The 16,012-nt window shown below is 41.5% G+C and overlaps 1 long non-coding RNA gene across 1 annotated transcript in view; it reads right to left on the bottom strand.

The window, feature by feature from the left end:
- The window catches only part of LOC111612175, a 28,879-nt gene extending 27,518 nt beyond the window's left edge, over window positions 1-1,361 (bottom strand). Inside the window, exon 1 of the long non-coding RNA XR_002754455.1 lies at window positions 1,133-1,361. This is a non-coding gene — a long non-coding RNA (uncharacterized LOC111612175). The remainder of the gene's footprint in view (window positions 1-1,132) is intronic.
- Window positions 1,362-16,012: the final 14,651 nt, after the last annotated feature.

Below are 16,012 nucleotides of genomic sequence, written 5' to 3'. Positions count from 1 at the left end.
TTTAGGAAAAAAAAAAAAAACTTTATTCATGTTGTCTTGCAGTGAATCATGTCGCCACTTCAATTTGGGGAGAAATGGTTTCACGCATCAAGATGAGAAATCTCGCAAGATGTTAAAAAATAACAGATATTTAGATACCAGCATGCATTGATTTTTTGATTTTTTTTTATTTGTTTGAGCATTTATACATTTTTCTACCTGCGTACTCGGTAACCCAGCGTTTGAACTCTATACTCCTTTAACTTCTTGTACATTCCTAAAACAAACTGTTATGTCCGACAAGGACACAATGTAACACAATATATACTTCAAAGGGACAAAGAAAAATAATTTAACTAAAGTCTATGAACAAAACAATCTAGAAAGATAGACAAAACTAATTATAATGTGCCCAAAGCACTTAACATGAACAAATCTGGCATTAAAATGTAGAAAATTCCCAATTATTTTATTTGAGTGCACTTATTTAGTTGGACACACACACTGAGCATTAAGAGATGTATTTACTATTTGATTGCCAGAATCACCTATTATGCCCCTCATTATTCAGAAAAACAAAACCACAATAATTTCTTTGAGATAAGACATGTGTGTTTTTAGCTTTCGGTTAGCAGTCCATGACATCCGTGTCATCTCTCTTAGTCGTCTAAGAGGGAAAAACAAGAGAACGTGGCACGTCAGTAAGGCAGAAATGTGTTTATGGCTATGCTCTAGGTGTAGTAATGTTGCCCATTATTATATTTAGGGCAATCATTTTATGTAAAGGTCTCAAATGTTTGTTGTTTGAGAGGTGCGACACACATTGGCATCTTTGGGTCATTTAAACTCCAAAACAATCCCCAGACACCAACTACATGTCAAATGGTTGTTTGGGAAGCATGTAAGAAAAAAAGAGAAATCTTTCAACTGGACACATGTGATCTGGTCATATGAGAAACAATTGTAGAGAGTCGGAGTGAAATGTGGAAAATCAAAATTAGGGTGTACGATATCATAAGCTCTTTAACATACAAAAGTTTTTAAGATACGGATGTGTTGGCCTCAGCCAGGGAGCTAAAAATAGACCGTCATGGGGAGTTTCGGTAGAAAAATGATCAAACCACAGAAATGGTAGAATGGACACAAACTCAACCTTCTTCTACGGTCATCGCAGTCCCCAGAACGGCATCTCAAAGGAAACTTGCAGGGCGAGCATCAGTGAATACGGCACAACAGAGGAGCAAGATCTGGAAGATGCAGAGACATTTCACAAGAGAAGTCAGTAAACGTCCCTTCTTCTGGATGTTTCAAAATGATGAAGTGTTGAAGATAAGCATTGTTCAAAATGGCAAGGAAGAGCTGAGAAGGGAATAATAAATGTGGCACCAGTGATTTTGTAAAAACATTTCCATCTTAACGTGTTTTTTTTTTTCTTTAACCAACTAAAGAACTGCATTTAAATTCATGGTAGAGTTATTTGACTAATTTCAGGCATTCATTTAGATTAAAAACAATCCTTTGCACTCCAGAAAAGTTGGATTTACTTAGGCGTTGCGGCACGGCTTGAAGAGCCGAATGACTCAAATGAACACATTGTCACCATCCCACACACAGACGCAGATGTTGTTTGTTGCACTGACGCCATTTAATGAAATATTATAATATTACAAAACACTTAAGCAGATAACGTTTGTTTTAAAGCAGATCGCCTGGAAATGTCTGGATGAAAATAGGATTTTTACGAATGGCCTGCAAGTCCCACTTAGAAAAGTATGAACCTCCACTCGTTTGGGCTTTTCTGTGGCAGAAGGGTAGATTTTTAAAAACTGAACTCTGTAGTTCTCGCATCGCGCCCCTTCTTTGCTGCCCACCCTTGTTTTTGGAAATATTATGGCCTAAATTTGCTTTCTTCACTTTCTTTGGTTTCATAAAGATTCACGAAGACAGGCAGGTCCCCTGTGATCCCCTCCATCAAGCCCGTCTCCACATTCACTCACAACCACCCCCCCCTACAAACTCCTGTCAATGGTTTCCAGCTGGCTGTCGCTCAGCGGTTCTCCAGGGAGAGGAGGAGCCTTAAACTGGCTTCAGGCTCTTTCTCATTACTCCCTCCCCACCCCCTTCCCTCCAACACCACCACAAATCCCCCTTTTTTCCCCTTTTGGCCAACCTCCACCCCTCGTTCCACATTTGTTTCATTTGTGGAAAAATCAAATAAGCATGTGTTTGTTGCATTCTCTGTAGAAAACAGCTCACAAAGAATACGGAAAATGTACGAGCAAGCTGAGTTTAGGTGTACGGAAACGTCAAGAACATGGATTCTCGGATAATTTGGGAAATTAGAAATTCGGCGATGCGTCAGAGGCCTTAACTGGAAATGTGCTGAGACAGTTAAATTGGTGGGAGCAGAGGAATGGGGGCTGGGGGGGAGCTGCTGCTTAAGAAGAGTCATTTTCTGCCTTTCATGTTATCTTGATGAGGGCAGTACTTTGGTCTGGTGGTGAGGACTAAATATAGCTGAGAGTGTTTAAATGCCAGGGAAGTGCTTGCGTCACGCAGGGTAAATATTTTTCATTTTGGCAAGCATTTTGTGCCCGAAAGCTCACTTTTCCATGAACATTCAGCAGAAAAATCTAAGTTTTTTTTGGCTCTGGTCCGGGGCTGCAGGTGGACTGGAGCTGATTAACAAAGTATGCGCAGGACGATTAACTTGGATGAGTAAAATAAAAAATAAAAAAGAGGTGAAGAAAAGGGTCAAGTCAAAAAAAAAGTAAAAAATCGCAACAACCCAAATGTTTAAAGAGGAACGGACACACTCAGATACACATAAAATGAGCGTACATCAACACGAGAACAAACACTCGGGATGGAGTGTTTATCTTCCAGGAGTGACGGTGATGACAGTCGGTTGTCATCAGGGTCAGAGGTCAAAAGAGGAGGAGGAGTGAGTGTACAGGCTGCTGATGGAAAGACCTGGTGTTCTGTCACTCACTGTCTGGTTAGAAGACTAAGTGTGTTTGGCATGGTTTTCGCAGTGTGTGTGTGTGAGTGCTTATGTTAATGTTTCTTTGCACCAATGACAGCACATTGCTGGGAAGTGTGACTGTGAGTGTTTGTGCATTATGACTGTACAAGTTTGACATTGTGAATACCAACACATCTGCAGCGTCAGCATGCACACCTCCTTGTTTGGTTTGAAAGAAGAGCCTTTGGTTCTGTTGAGTTGACGAACAAACACATCCTTCAAGATTTCTACTCAAAACATTTGCGATGTGTACCTTAAGGTTCTACATTTGGTCCTCTGTTTGGTAGTTAGTATAATAAAAAAACAATCTTAAGCTTTTTACTTGTACACTGCAAAAACACAAAATCTTACCAAGTATTTTTGGTCTAGTTTCCAGTGTAGATATCTTAGTACTCTTGAAGTAAGACAAACTAACTTAAAAGTAACTTTTCAGCAAGACATTTAGGCTTGTTTTAAGTAAATAACTCCTTAATATTGATGAAAAAGTATTAGTTCCATTGGTAGATAAATTAACTTATAACATGAGAAAAATGTCTTGTTATAAGTGAAGCAATCTGCCGATGGAACTTTTTAATCAATATTAAGTGGTTATTGACTTAAAACAAGCCTATATGTCTTACTAAAAAGTTACTTGTAAGGTAGTTTGTCTTACTTCAAGCATACTAAGATATTTTTGCACTAGAAACTAGACCAAAAGTACTTGGTAAGATTTTGTGTTTTTGCAGGCATTGTATATTTCTTTGAAAAAACAACCAAGCTGCAGGCTGCAAAAGAGATGTAAGCTTCGATGATTAGGATCCCCAGCTTATTATGTAACTCATGTTTTCATCTCAGTGTGTTTAAACCGTGTATGTTAACTTTTAGTGTTTTGTAAATAGCGGCCCAGATCTTATAGAAGTGGGGTGGGGCGGGATTTAGATGGGCTATTGATATCACAACTTCCTTTTGAAACATTTAAAAGCAAAAGATTAAAAAAAAAATACGATGATGAATTTTAGGCACAAAAACAACCCAATTACTGACACTTTGCAGATGTACAGATTGTTATGGTGAATTAGTGTATGACGAGTTTGACTCAAACTGGATGAAAAACAATACTCAGTGAAAAAAAAACTGTTTAGTCAAACTTTTAAAAAAGTGGGTAAAATCAGATTCCTGTCATCACTCCAGATATTTAGCCAATCGACAATCTGTGGCGACATTCGAAATTGCCGCTTACATAAGCTTTCCGTCCACTTGTTGCGAGTTTTGGCGAAAAACTAGTCTAGACATCGACGGCTGGTGGAGACTTTCCCAGAAAGACTTGCCACTGTCTTTGCAACAAAGGCGGATTCTCAAAGCGTTGACTCGAAAGGGCAGGATACAAATGTATTGGTTAGTATTTGTAGGAATTTAAAAAAGGAGGAACCTTATGCATCATTTTTCCTTTATTTAAAAATTATAAATTGGTTAGTGTTCTTTCATATGAAATTCCAGTAAAATCCCCCTGAAGTTTGTGGTTGTTGTGGACAAATTGTGGCCGATGTTCAAGGATGAGTGTGAATACTTTGGCAAGATACTGTTGAAATTAGACGGTTCCGTCAATCTGTGAAACGACCAATTAAATCTGCGATTAAATGTTGCTTAATGAGAGTTGTTTGTGTTTTTTAAATGTAGATTTTACACTTTGACAAATCCTGTGATTGATTGTTTTTATCTTGTTTTATATCATCTGCTGCAGATGGAAATCAGCTTGTGGCTTCATCTCTCACACTAACATTCTGAACATCGTTTAATTTTGATCAAAGCAATAAAAACAACAACTTCTTGAGCACAAATGCTCTAGAGTCAAGCAAGGACAGACTCAATAAGAGTGCATCAGCACTGTGGTGTGACACTGTCACAGCTACCTCGTAGTCGGTTGTTGAGAGGCTCAATTTGGCCAGCGCCGAGAGTGCTTATGAGCACAAGTTAAACATTATAAGATCAACCAGAACAGCTTAGTCAGAGCTCCGCATGCTTTACAAGAACATGTGGTCAATATAAACAGCGTGTTATCTGCGCTTCAAATCACATCTGTCTCACAGCAGATGGTGCAAGCTAGCCAGTGTTGCTGTAGGTAAATTTAGCCTCATGGAGAACTATGTCAAATATGTTTAACTGCTTCAAGAAATTTAAAAACACGACAGTTTAGTGTAAATTGGCAGTGGGTGTGATGATGGCAAATCCAGCTTGAATAGGTTTTTGTAAAACAATTCTGCGCACCAACAGTACCAGTGTTTGGCTACGTTCACACTACAGCCTGAAGTGACCTAAATATGATTTTTGAAATTTTTTTTGTCCTTACGTGAGCCGTATCTGACTTTCTTCGTGACAGTCTGAACAACACAGGTTCGATTTTTTTTTTACAAATTCAACCCAGGATGTACTGATTATCGTCCTGATACGTGGAGCTCCACCATTAAAATCCATGTTTACTTCTTCAAACAATGAACTCGCTCGCTAAGGGTGACGCCATCTTCCTCCTTCTGTCTTCTTCTTCGTCTTCCCCGCAAGTAGCGGCGTCCGTTGGTTGATCAAATCACTCATCTGATGCAAAAAGAGTGTTTCCATTGCAGTTTTGCGAAATACGCAAATTTTGATACAGCTGAGAAAAACAATCACCTCATTCAAGCATTTTTAAAAAAATCAAAAAACATGTTTCTTTTCTAAAAACTCGTGTTTTTAGAAGACTTGATGGAAACCGCTTCCATAAAGCAACTGGTTTCCATCACTGGTTGTTCGACGTTACTCAGTGTTTCCATTAAGAAAATCTTATTTTGTACTTTCAATTTGCGCAATTTTATGGTCAGTGGAAACGCAGCTACTACCTAGGAGAAAAAAAAAACTCTCAAAAGCTTACACCTCCATTTTCTAACACCCATTTCTTCTAATACAAATTTCACAAGAGGACACTGCTGTATAGTTCTGTTCTGGTCCTACGTGAAGCTCAGCCGGGATACATCACTGTGGACAGATTGGCTTCGTGTGACAGGAGCTCTTCTATCTTGGACGTCGGACAGGTGTCCGACCGGTGGCTCAGACCAAGCTCACCCCGAGCCCTAGGCCTGGCTCTGGTTGCCGTAACGCTGGAGGTCAGGGGTTAATGGAGCAGAGTGGCGCCGGTCGGTCATCCCTCAGGATCCTGGGTGGATTTGGTAAACAGTGAAGCTGTCACTGCAGATTAATACTGAGAGGAGGAAGAACAGGGCCAAGCGCACGGGGGGCTAATAGCTCCTAACTCAGCCATGAAAGTGCCTGTCTTCTTCCTTCTCTCCTCCCTCCATCCCCACAGATGAACCTCACCGGTGGAGAGAAACAGGAAAGAAGGCAATAACTACAAGCACTCTTGAGCACTTAAAACTCTAAAAGACAAATGCATAAGAGTGTCCTTAAGGTGTGGGGCCTTTTAGATTGAAGGGGAGTTTGGGTTTCTTCCCGTTGTGTGGATGAAGGGGTCAGTCAGTGGTTACAGCTCGAAGAGCACAACCCACCAGCTCTCCTCTGCGGGGACTTTTCAGCTCTGAGGCCTCGACACTAAAGGTTTATCTGTCTCTGCATCTTGAATTTGAGGGGGAGGCCCCCGTTTTCGTATCCAGATTGTGCACAGGCAGGATATTGTATGTCATGTCGCTGCTTTGCTCTAGACTGCGGTTACACTTTCACCACAGTGTATGCGACACAGCGTGACAAAAAAAAAAAAAAAAAAAGAAAAACAGATGTGAATCTCAGCAAAGGGGCCTGTCTAAATACTTCGTGTAATAATGATGCCCGTTTTTGTTACTCTCAAGCAGCTGGGGGTTTTCCATTTATGTAACGTGACGATCGCTCAATCTGTAATCTGAACAGCGCCGTTTATAAAGGGTTTTTTTACGTTTTTGTCAGTTTGCAACCACAGAATTTAGTGATGTTTTTTTCCTTCTGCGATAGAGTGAGTGAAAGTAGCATGAAATCGTGAAATAAAAGGGAAAAAAAAACCAAACATTTTGACTGTCCTTTGTGGAACTACCTTTTATTTGTCTTTTATGGAGCCATTTTTTCTGCGTGAAAGAGCTTTATAGCATTCTCTTTTACCTCTGGCTGTACCTTCCAGGTTCACTGGAAGGTACACCTCCACTTCATTTTCAAATCTTTCGCCTCTAGCATCATAGCTTGATGCTGCCACCACCAGGTTTCACACTGGGGGGTTGGTGTGTGCAGGGTCACATGTGTTGCTACTTGTCTGCCATGTTTAGCGTGTTTTTCACGCAAGCCAAAATATCCAGTTTCCCACAAGTTTTCTGCTTTGTTTGTGGTGAACTTTAAACTGAACTTCTTATGGGTTTCGGTCAACAATAGGTGTCTAAACACTTATTTTTGATAGATCAAACACCAAATATACTTTAATATGATTTAATAAGCACAGTGGAAGTTGATATCTACAGTCTTCCTTATCTTTGCTCAAACGGGAATAGCCAGTCAGTGAGAGAGAAATTAAATGGTGCTCCTGGATTGGCCGCTTTGCAAAGAACAGCCAATTGCACGACTAGTATCATTGTGCCTTCCCAAGCTGTACTTTCCTTCAAATATTGTAGATATGCTTTATGAATAAATTCATAAATAGCCAGGGATGACCTGTAGACTCATGCTGGGCTCAGGTTTTCAAAACTTCCACTTTTCAGCCTTGCACTACTCTGTGTCACATGAAACCTTGATAAAGTTCATTCAAATTTGTGACAGTGGTGTGAGGAAATGTTCAAATGGTGTGAATACTTTAGCAAGGCACCGTGTTTATAAAACGGATTTGGTTGAACAGAGGAATTTTGCTTTGGTACATGTTTTTTTTTTGGCTGCGCATTCATTACTTTATAAATTAATTCTTGAATGCCGTCTTTTATTGACACAACAAATAGTACCTGTGCGGATCAGATGGAAGGTTTGATATGAAGAAAAAGTGAAATATTTCCATTCTCACCACACAAAAAAAAAACAACTTTTTTTGGTTTCCATCTGCAGCTGTTTGCTCCACAAACCTGCAGAACTCTACCTGCTCAGCACAGAAAAACCAAATCCGACAAAAAAAAACAAAACGCTGACATAACATTTGTGGTTGCTCAAGATAAGAACAGATAAGTTCGACTGCATTTAGGCTTCACTCTTTTTTTTTCTTGGAGGAAGGCAGAAACAATGTGGTAGCAACAGCAATTTTTTCTTAATCATATGTTTGTTCTGCTGCCACCAAGTGACAAAAAAAAGTAGGTTTCACCCAAAACCAACCTTACAGTGGAAGCATGAGCCACTGTGCTGATGCAGCTCTAAAATCAGGTGTAATGAACTTATGACCTGATTTGTTAAAATCACTTCATTTACCTCACAGCTTTATTGCCAGTTGGCCTCATTGGGGGGGTTTGGAGGGGCCTGGGGCAGTGGAGGAGGTATTTTAGCAGTTCTCCATTGCACAGTCTTCACAATAGAACCGAGCCTTTGATCTTGGAGGGGTGCGCTTCGTCCCTCACTCTCTTCCTCCTCCTCCTCAGTTCTGACCCTCCACGTACCGCCAAGAGGGCCGAGAGCAGAGAGCAGAGAAAAGGAAATGAAACACTGATTGAAACGAATGAAAATATAATGAAGTGAAGAGAGCGGTCGAGCCTGGAAGACAGGGCAAGGAGGGGAAACAAAAATCAGTTGTTATTCCTTCCTTATTACAGAGCCTGAGGGACTTTTGGCTCTTTGAAACATTGTTTGCGGTGTACCGTCGAGGCCCCCTCGTCTCTCCTCTGACACAGCGTGTGTGCTGCCACAGAGGAACATGAACCGACGGGGGGAAATCAAACGAAAGGGTTTAAGCTTGTAGGAAGAACCAAAGGACTAGGTGGATGAAAAAACGAGGATGTATGTAATATATCCCGATTCTTTTCTCTTTTTTTTGCTTTGTTATTCTAACAGCACTGCTTTTTTGAGCCATGTGATTTTATTTGCTTCTCCAACCAAATCATGTTTTCTTTGCTTTAAGAAAAGCCAAGACTTAACCCTCGCAGCCTCGTCCATCGATTCAGCAGCCCAACGCTGCGGAGCGTGTGTTCAGAGCTGAACAGCGCTGCGTTGTCTCCCCTCGCTGGCCCCCTGCCAAGAAACAAGCCAGCTTTGCAACACCTGAACTCTACCAAACCCCAACCTTTCCTTTTCTACGCTTCAGTCCTTTGCACCTGTTTATTTCGTTTCCGTTCTTCCAGCGTGTGACTGTTTTGCACGGATTCTTACTTGATAGAGTCTGAAGGTCTGAACGGATGACATGTGCCCCGGCTGGAGAATAAAGAGACCTCCATGCTGTATAGATATTAAGCTGTCATCGGGACCCCAGACGTTCTTGTTTCGAGGCAATAGTGCTACCTATGCCACAATGCGGCCTACAAACGTTTCTTTTCTGCTCAATTGGTCATAAGTCCAATATCCTATTCTGGTCTATAAAACTTTCATCAGCATTGAAATTACAGGTTCAGTTAAAAGTTCATTTAAATTTTGTGGCAAATACATTTTTGGCTGTTTGTGATGCATTTGAACCACTTTTTCCCCCATGGGACTATAATTGTACAACAATAAACTTCTATGAACTTTAAAAGCAACAACCACACAGCTTTAGATTTATTTTGGATTTTTTTCTCATACGTCCCCTAAAGTTGCAACTGTAATGTCAACTTTTCCGAGACTTTAATAAGGTCCTGGCTTGTCCAATCACTTTGGATGAACTAGTAAAGATGATTTAAACCAGTGTGTGTCCCTGGCACGGCGACTCCAGAGGCCTGATTTGTCCATTCCTAAACCAGTTTCAATGTGTGTGCTTGGGATCATTATCCTGCTACAAAACCTAATTCCACCCAGGTTTTACCCATTTGACCCTAAAGGTCAACTGGCTAAGATGTCTAAAGTGAGGTGAGTTCTACATCAATATGGACTAATTAGGTGCGAGACAGAGAGTTTAATGTCCAGATAAGATAAATGTTATTTGGCGAATATATTTGCTAGGAGGAATTATGCTAAGCCTTTCATACCATAGAATGACTGTTAATCATGGTGGTGGTTGCATCATACTGAGTGTATTTCACTGCCAGTGGTATTGGTGAATCTTATAAAATGGATTTCAAACTGGAAAAAAATAGGATAACCTCCAAATTGTTCAACCTAAATAGTTGAAACATAAACATAATTTGGTCTTCAAACAGACATCTAACATAGCTAGGATAAAGCGGGGCAACTTTAAGCCAAACACAACCCCAAAGAGAATTGGTGGACTTGGTTTAAAAGCAATAATCGCCTGGAAACCAGTCAACTCAAACGACTGGTTTCCTAGGATGATACAATGAGCTGCTGAACTGTTTGAAAATTGTCCAGCCTGAATTTAGTTTTGCGTTTTTCCAGACACACCAACCAGTCAAAGTGATTTCCACTGGAGCCACATTCACAGACTGCAACGCGTGTTTGTTCCCCGAGGTTTAGTCCCACTGTCTCCTCTGGGAAGGGTCAACTATTGTTTCAAACTTTAAGGCAAGAGTCGAAATGTTATCATTTGTACAAATGCACCACACTTTATTTATGTGCTAGGTGTACTGCCCGTTTAAAATATAAAAAAGAAAAGAAAAAAAGAGTACTTCCCTTCCATATTATGACTCATTCACTATCTCAGTCACTCATTAACATGCTCTAAATCTATTCTGTGCTCTCTGGGACATGATAAGACCTTTGTTTCCTCAGGACAGCTCAGAGGATCTGCCTTAGAAACCAAGAGGCCTTTCCTGCACTCCTCCACCCAGATGTTGACCCCCCTCGGCTGAATCGCCGTGTCCCTTATCCCTGCACCCACACCCTTGAGGGAGTTCACGGGGGTGGAGAATATCCTATTCCGACAAAACTCTGCCGTCCCAGACGTAAACACGGGTGACAAATGAGCCACAATGTCAGCTATCAGGTGTCGGCACGGAAGATTAATAAGGTAACAAGACAATGGGAGGCAGGCAAAAAACCCTATCTAGCACCAGAACAAAGGAGATTTCTTTCCCACCACAGCACAGTGCACTTCAGCTCCAGCGACCAAAAAAAAAAAAGAAAACATTTCCCCTCCAAGTCCCTCACTTTTCTTATCGATGCTGCACAGATTGGACTCTGTCACAGAATCTAATCAGTGGTCCATGGATCACTTGCGAGACTTGTTTTGGTGCACTGCAGGGAAGTTGTTGTTGCGAAATGAAGCATTATTGTGAAATTAAATGAAGGAAGCCGCGAGTCGTGGAAAGGGAAGTCAGAAGTCAGACAAAAAACACCCGACTGTAACGGGATCGTGTCCACAGCCGGTTAATTCACAACGGTGCTGTGAAAAAGTATTTGCGGCATTACAGATTTGATCTGTTTTTGGCACAGCTTTAACGTTTCAGTGATCTTTGGTCAGCCACTTTTTCTGGAAAACTGAAGCGTCGAGAAATCTCTTAAATAGAGCCTGCTAGGAGATATGAAGTCAGCTGAAAGATCTTAAAAGTATCAACAGGCTGTTGATGTTTGAAAATCCTCCAAAATGGTTGAATTTACACAACTCTGCAAAGAAAACATGGGCCAAAACCTTTCCACAGCAATATAAAAGACTCACAGCCAGTCATTACACATGCTTGTTGTTAGTTTTCACCAAGGCTGGCATAAAAATTAAGAGGTTTGCAGGGCAATTACTTTTCACATTGTCCAAGTTTGGTTTGGATGTTGTTCATTTAGTAAATCTGAGCTGCATTTTGTGTTCACCCAAGTTTTCTTTATTTTGTATGAATAGTTTTTGATTAAAAATCAGGAAAGCCCTTATTTTTTCATATCACTGTACAAAGACTTTAGATGGAGTCGTCCACTTTTCCTTCAGGATATATGAAAAATAATTCAGCCTTCCTTATCTGGAACTTGACATTATCTTGAGGTCTGCTGACCAGAGAGAGATATAGCACATAAACCCACAGCGACGCCTCCGTCTCCAAATTATCGAGGTGATGACGGTCAAGAAACGAGACAAACCTCCAAGTTGGAGAGGAAGGGAAACCCGGTTACCCGATACCCCCAGAGATTAGAATATTTAAATATTCTAAACAGTTTTTCTGATATGCTCTGAAGATTCACTTTAATTCCTTTGCAGCATGTCGGCAACCACCCTGAAGAACTGAAACCGTAGACTCGGTCTACAGGAGAGAACCTCCATGCAGCCCTTTGTCAGCTCACAATGCGAGGTGACACAGTGAGCTCTGACACTGATTCCTCATGCAGCTCCTCAGGGGAATTAACTGGAGCATGTGTAGCTCCCTGCATTTGCTCTCACTAAGCCCACACTTAAGCTCTAGATAGAGCCCGGTGTGGTTTACCTTGCCCTAAACTTGCCCTTTCATATCACTCAGACCGACTGAGATTCAAAGGTTCACTGGGTCCGACCCTGATAGCACAAAATCAAATTCTGCCTGAATTTATTGTCAGTGCTGTACTGATAACCATGTGTGGTTAAACAATTAAACAATTTTAGCAACATGTAGTGAAAAAAAAAACAAAAAAAAAACTGTTTCAAGTAAATGGTGAAGTTCTGTTTGTTGCAATTATCACTCGCTCCTCTAGGTGGCACTGGATCTCATTACCGGCATTTTTTTTTTTGTCTAGTTGAACAGATTTTCTCATTGCTTTTTAACACTCACCAACTGACTACTGAGAAAATGAATTATTCAAACAACATTGAAAGGAAAGTAAATACAGCACTGTATTTGAAACAAGAGGCAGTCCTTTAAAACAATAAACTAAATATTGAATGTTCCAGCTTCGCCTGATTGAGACAAGCTCACAAGAAGCTAAAATACATCTACAACATGCATCTAAAACAGGCTAATAATGGAAGAATATTAATATTTAGATCACAGACTGGAGTTAGACGCAGTGTTGATGATGTCTACAAGAAGGGACAAAGTAGATGTCAATTTTTGAGGAAGATGTTACAGCCAGAGCTACATCCTAACCACATTGTTGCATCGGAAGGGCCTCTATGAAGCTCACACCTAAATTCAAAATCTGTGGCTAGATTTCAAATTTGACAAACACAGACACCCTTCATCCGATGTGACCAAGCTAACAGTTCATAAGAAAATGCATCCTAAAGAAACAAACTTGCTGATCTGCTGTCATCTGTCAAAATCAGCATTTTTTCTTCACACCAAACAGCCACAGAGAAACATTTCTTCCTTCCCACTGACCATAACTTCTTGCTGGATTCTTTAAGTTCCCCCTTGTTGGTCAAGTTTTCCCAGATGGTTGCTGATGCTGGGCCCTGATTGGCTCACAGGGGAAAGCTGAGTTGAGTGACGGCCTGTCAGAAGGGATCCATGGGGTGACAATGTCCCACTCGAGAGGCTCGGAGATCAGCTTACTAACAACAGCTCCACTGGTGAAGTTTGCTTTCTCAGTGGGGATTCCGCTTTTTTTCCCCCCGCCACTTATTCTCAGAGCGTACCCACCCTGCCCTCCAACTTCCCCTAACAAGACTGTCTGTGTATATCATTGGATGTGTCCTTTATGTGCATGTTGAAATTTGTAATAAAAAATTAAACTTGAACTCACATTGATACCGTCTTGCAGGGACTGGGGTCACATGCAACAGGAAGAGAATCTGACTCGAGGTGAAAAGAGCTCGTCTGTGTTTTGTTTGGCATCAAAGATGAAGGGCAGGAGGCTATATATGGGAGAACAAAATAAAAAAAAAAATTAAAAAAACTTCTGCCATTTTTTGTAGGGTTCACTGTTTGTCCAGGCCCTTTAAACGTTTTCATCATTTCAGCTTTTCCCAGCTGTTTGACCTCAAAGCTTTTACATAATCGGTGTTGCAAAAGAATGCATCTCCCGAAAAACAGTGCGCTGATATGTACCATTCGCCGGAGTCTGACTGCTGTTGTTGTTGGCGGGCGGAGGGAGTCGGATTTTTAGCAGGCGCCTGGAGAACTCTGAGATCAGAAGAGACAGTGGATGCCCTGTGGAGGACCAGATAAATGGTGATCAATGGCTTGCAGAGAGAGAGAGGAGTGTTGCTTTGGGGCAGAACCCCGACAGACACAAGCTGTTTGAGTTCTACATGAGGGGGGACTGAAGTCCGTTTTGTTGCTGACTTGGTGTTTAAATATCTCTGTGCAAGAACCATATGCGGAAATGAGGATGGGTTGCCTTAGGTGAACTTGTGCAGAGACTTTTTCTATTGCAGCCAAAAAATCTCAATGCTTTTTATTTGGATTTTGTTTGGGCGTGCAACACAAAATAGTGAATTTTGACGAGGAAAGAAAACAGTCGTGCTTCCATAAAACTGCACAAATCGAAATTACGAGAATAAATTCGCTTAACGGAACCATGGCAATTTTGGAGAAAAAACAAACTGTTGTCGACAAGTGGTTTTTGTTTTTTTTTCTTCGCCGTATCAAAACAAAAACGCTTTTTCCAATCACACCAGTCACATGATCAACAGCCGGATGTTTCTAATCACAAAAACAGCGGGAAGTAGTAGGAGGATGACAGTTCATAAAATGTTGTGTGTCATTCAAACGTGACATTCAGCTGTGTTGGTTTTCTCACCAAGTGCTGCTACTCCCCCACTTAGCTCCATCAGACTAGCGGCAGCAGCAACTAGCAAACACCTGGTGGAACTGTGCATTATACCGGCTACGACTCGGGGCCACGCTCCTAAGAAAGATGTTCCAGGCTTAATAGAAGAAGGCTGTTGTGATGACTTCCTGAAGTGTCAGAAAGAGCGGGAGCTTCTTAAAGAGACAGAGGCCCAATTTCAAGGCGTTAAATTGCGAAGTCAAATTTCCTTTAAGCTATGTTTCATGCTGCCCCTTTGAAAAGTGTCTCCATGTAGCATGTAGCTCAGTCTGAGTCTGAGGTCTTGGTGCTGGATCTTCCTTTCAAGCGCATGAAGATGTATTAATCCAACAATACAACAGTATATTTCATGTAGAAAGTGATTCTCTCACTTGGCATCCAGACTTTTGCAGCTTCTAACAAGTTTTATTCCAGGATTTCCCTCCATTCAGCTGCCAAAATTCAAGTTTGTGGTTGTAACATGGCAAAAAGTAGAAAAAAATTCAAGGAACACGAATGCAGAGATCAGATCTTGTCCTTTCTCCCGTGAAGAAAGCGGCTCGTTGTCTTGGAGCTGTCTCGAAGCTAAAATCTCGCCTGGTCCGACCTGAAACCGCTATCGCACGGCTGAAGCTTGGTGCTTCTGCACACTGAAGACGGCCCTTGTTCCCAGCTGTTTATTCAGCTGGCCCACCAGCAGGGACACCGGGGGAGACTCCGACCCAACCCCTCCCTAAGTCCAGTCAGACACCTCCACCTCTGCTCCCACCCAGGTCATCAACCTCCTGACCCCTTTACCCTGCGGTTATTTGCTCCGAGGCCTCTGTCGCCTAAGAAGGCTGTTTTGTTCTGCCCTCATTTCGTCCAGAGTCTCGGCTTTAGCTCTTGTCATCAGCGCCATTGATCTGCTTCGAAATGAGAGGTGATTAGGGGAGCCTGCAGTTTGTCCCATTGAATAGGTTGGCCTAAGCTGGGCAAAGCCTGGCAGGATCATGAGGGAGGGGTTATGAGGATGAAGGACAAGGGTCAAAGGGCACAGAGAGCCAGCACAGTCAGCCACTCATGTTGAAAAGTGCAACATGAATTTGGTTTTTTGAGGAGAATTGGAACAAGCCTGTTTGGTTGTGTTTTTACTTCCAAACTCATCTGGCTCTAAGAATTGCTCAAAAAGAGATTAGCATGTGACATTTATTTTTAGTAGTTTCTCTTTTTTCACAGCAAAGTGTCAAATTTACTCGTTCCGCAACTAACAGCTAGCATGAAACCAAAAACAATATTCAAAAAAGTGACCCGGCTCTAGATCCAATGTGCTCAAACCCAGCCTCCCTAAAATCAACAACTTGATCCGTTTAGATCTTACTTGAGGCTGGATTACGTTTCCCATTC

This window comes from Xiphophorus maculatus, chromosome 19 (genome assembly GCF_002775205.1).
Source record: "Xiphophorus maculatus strain JP 163 A chromosome 19, X_maculatus-5.0-male, whole genome shotgun sequence".
Taxonomy (NCBI): domain Eukaryota; kingdom Metazoa; phylum Chordata; class Actinopteri; order Cyprinodontiformes; family Poeciliidae; genus Xiphophorus; species Xiphophorus maculatus.
This window is presented reverse-complemented; position numbering and strand designations above follow the sequence as displayed.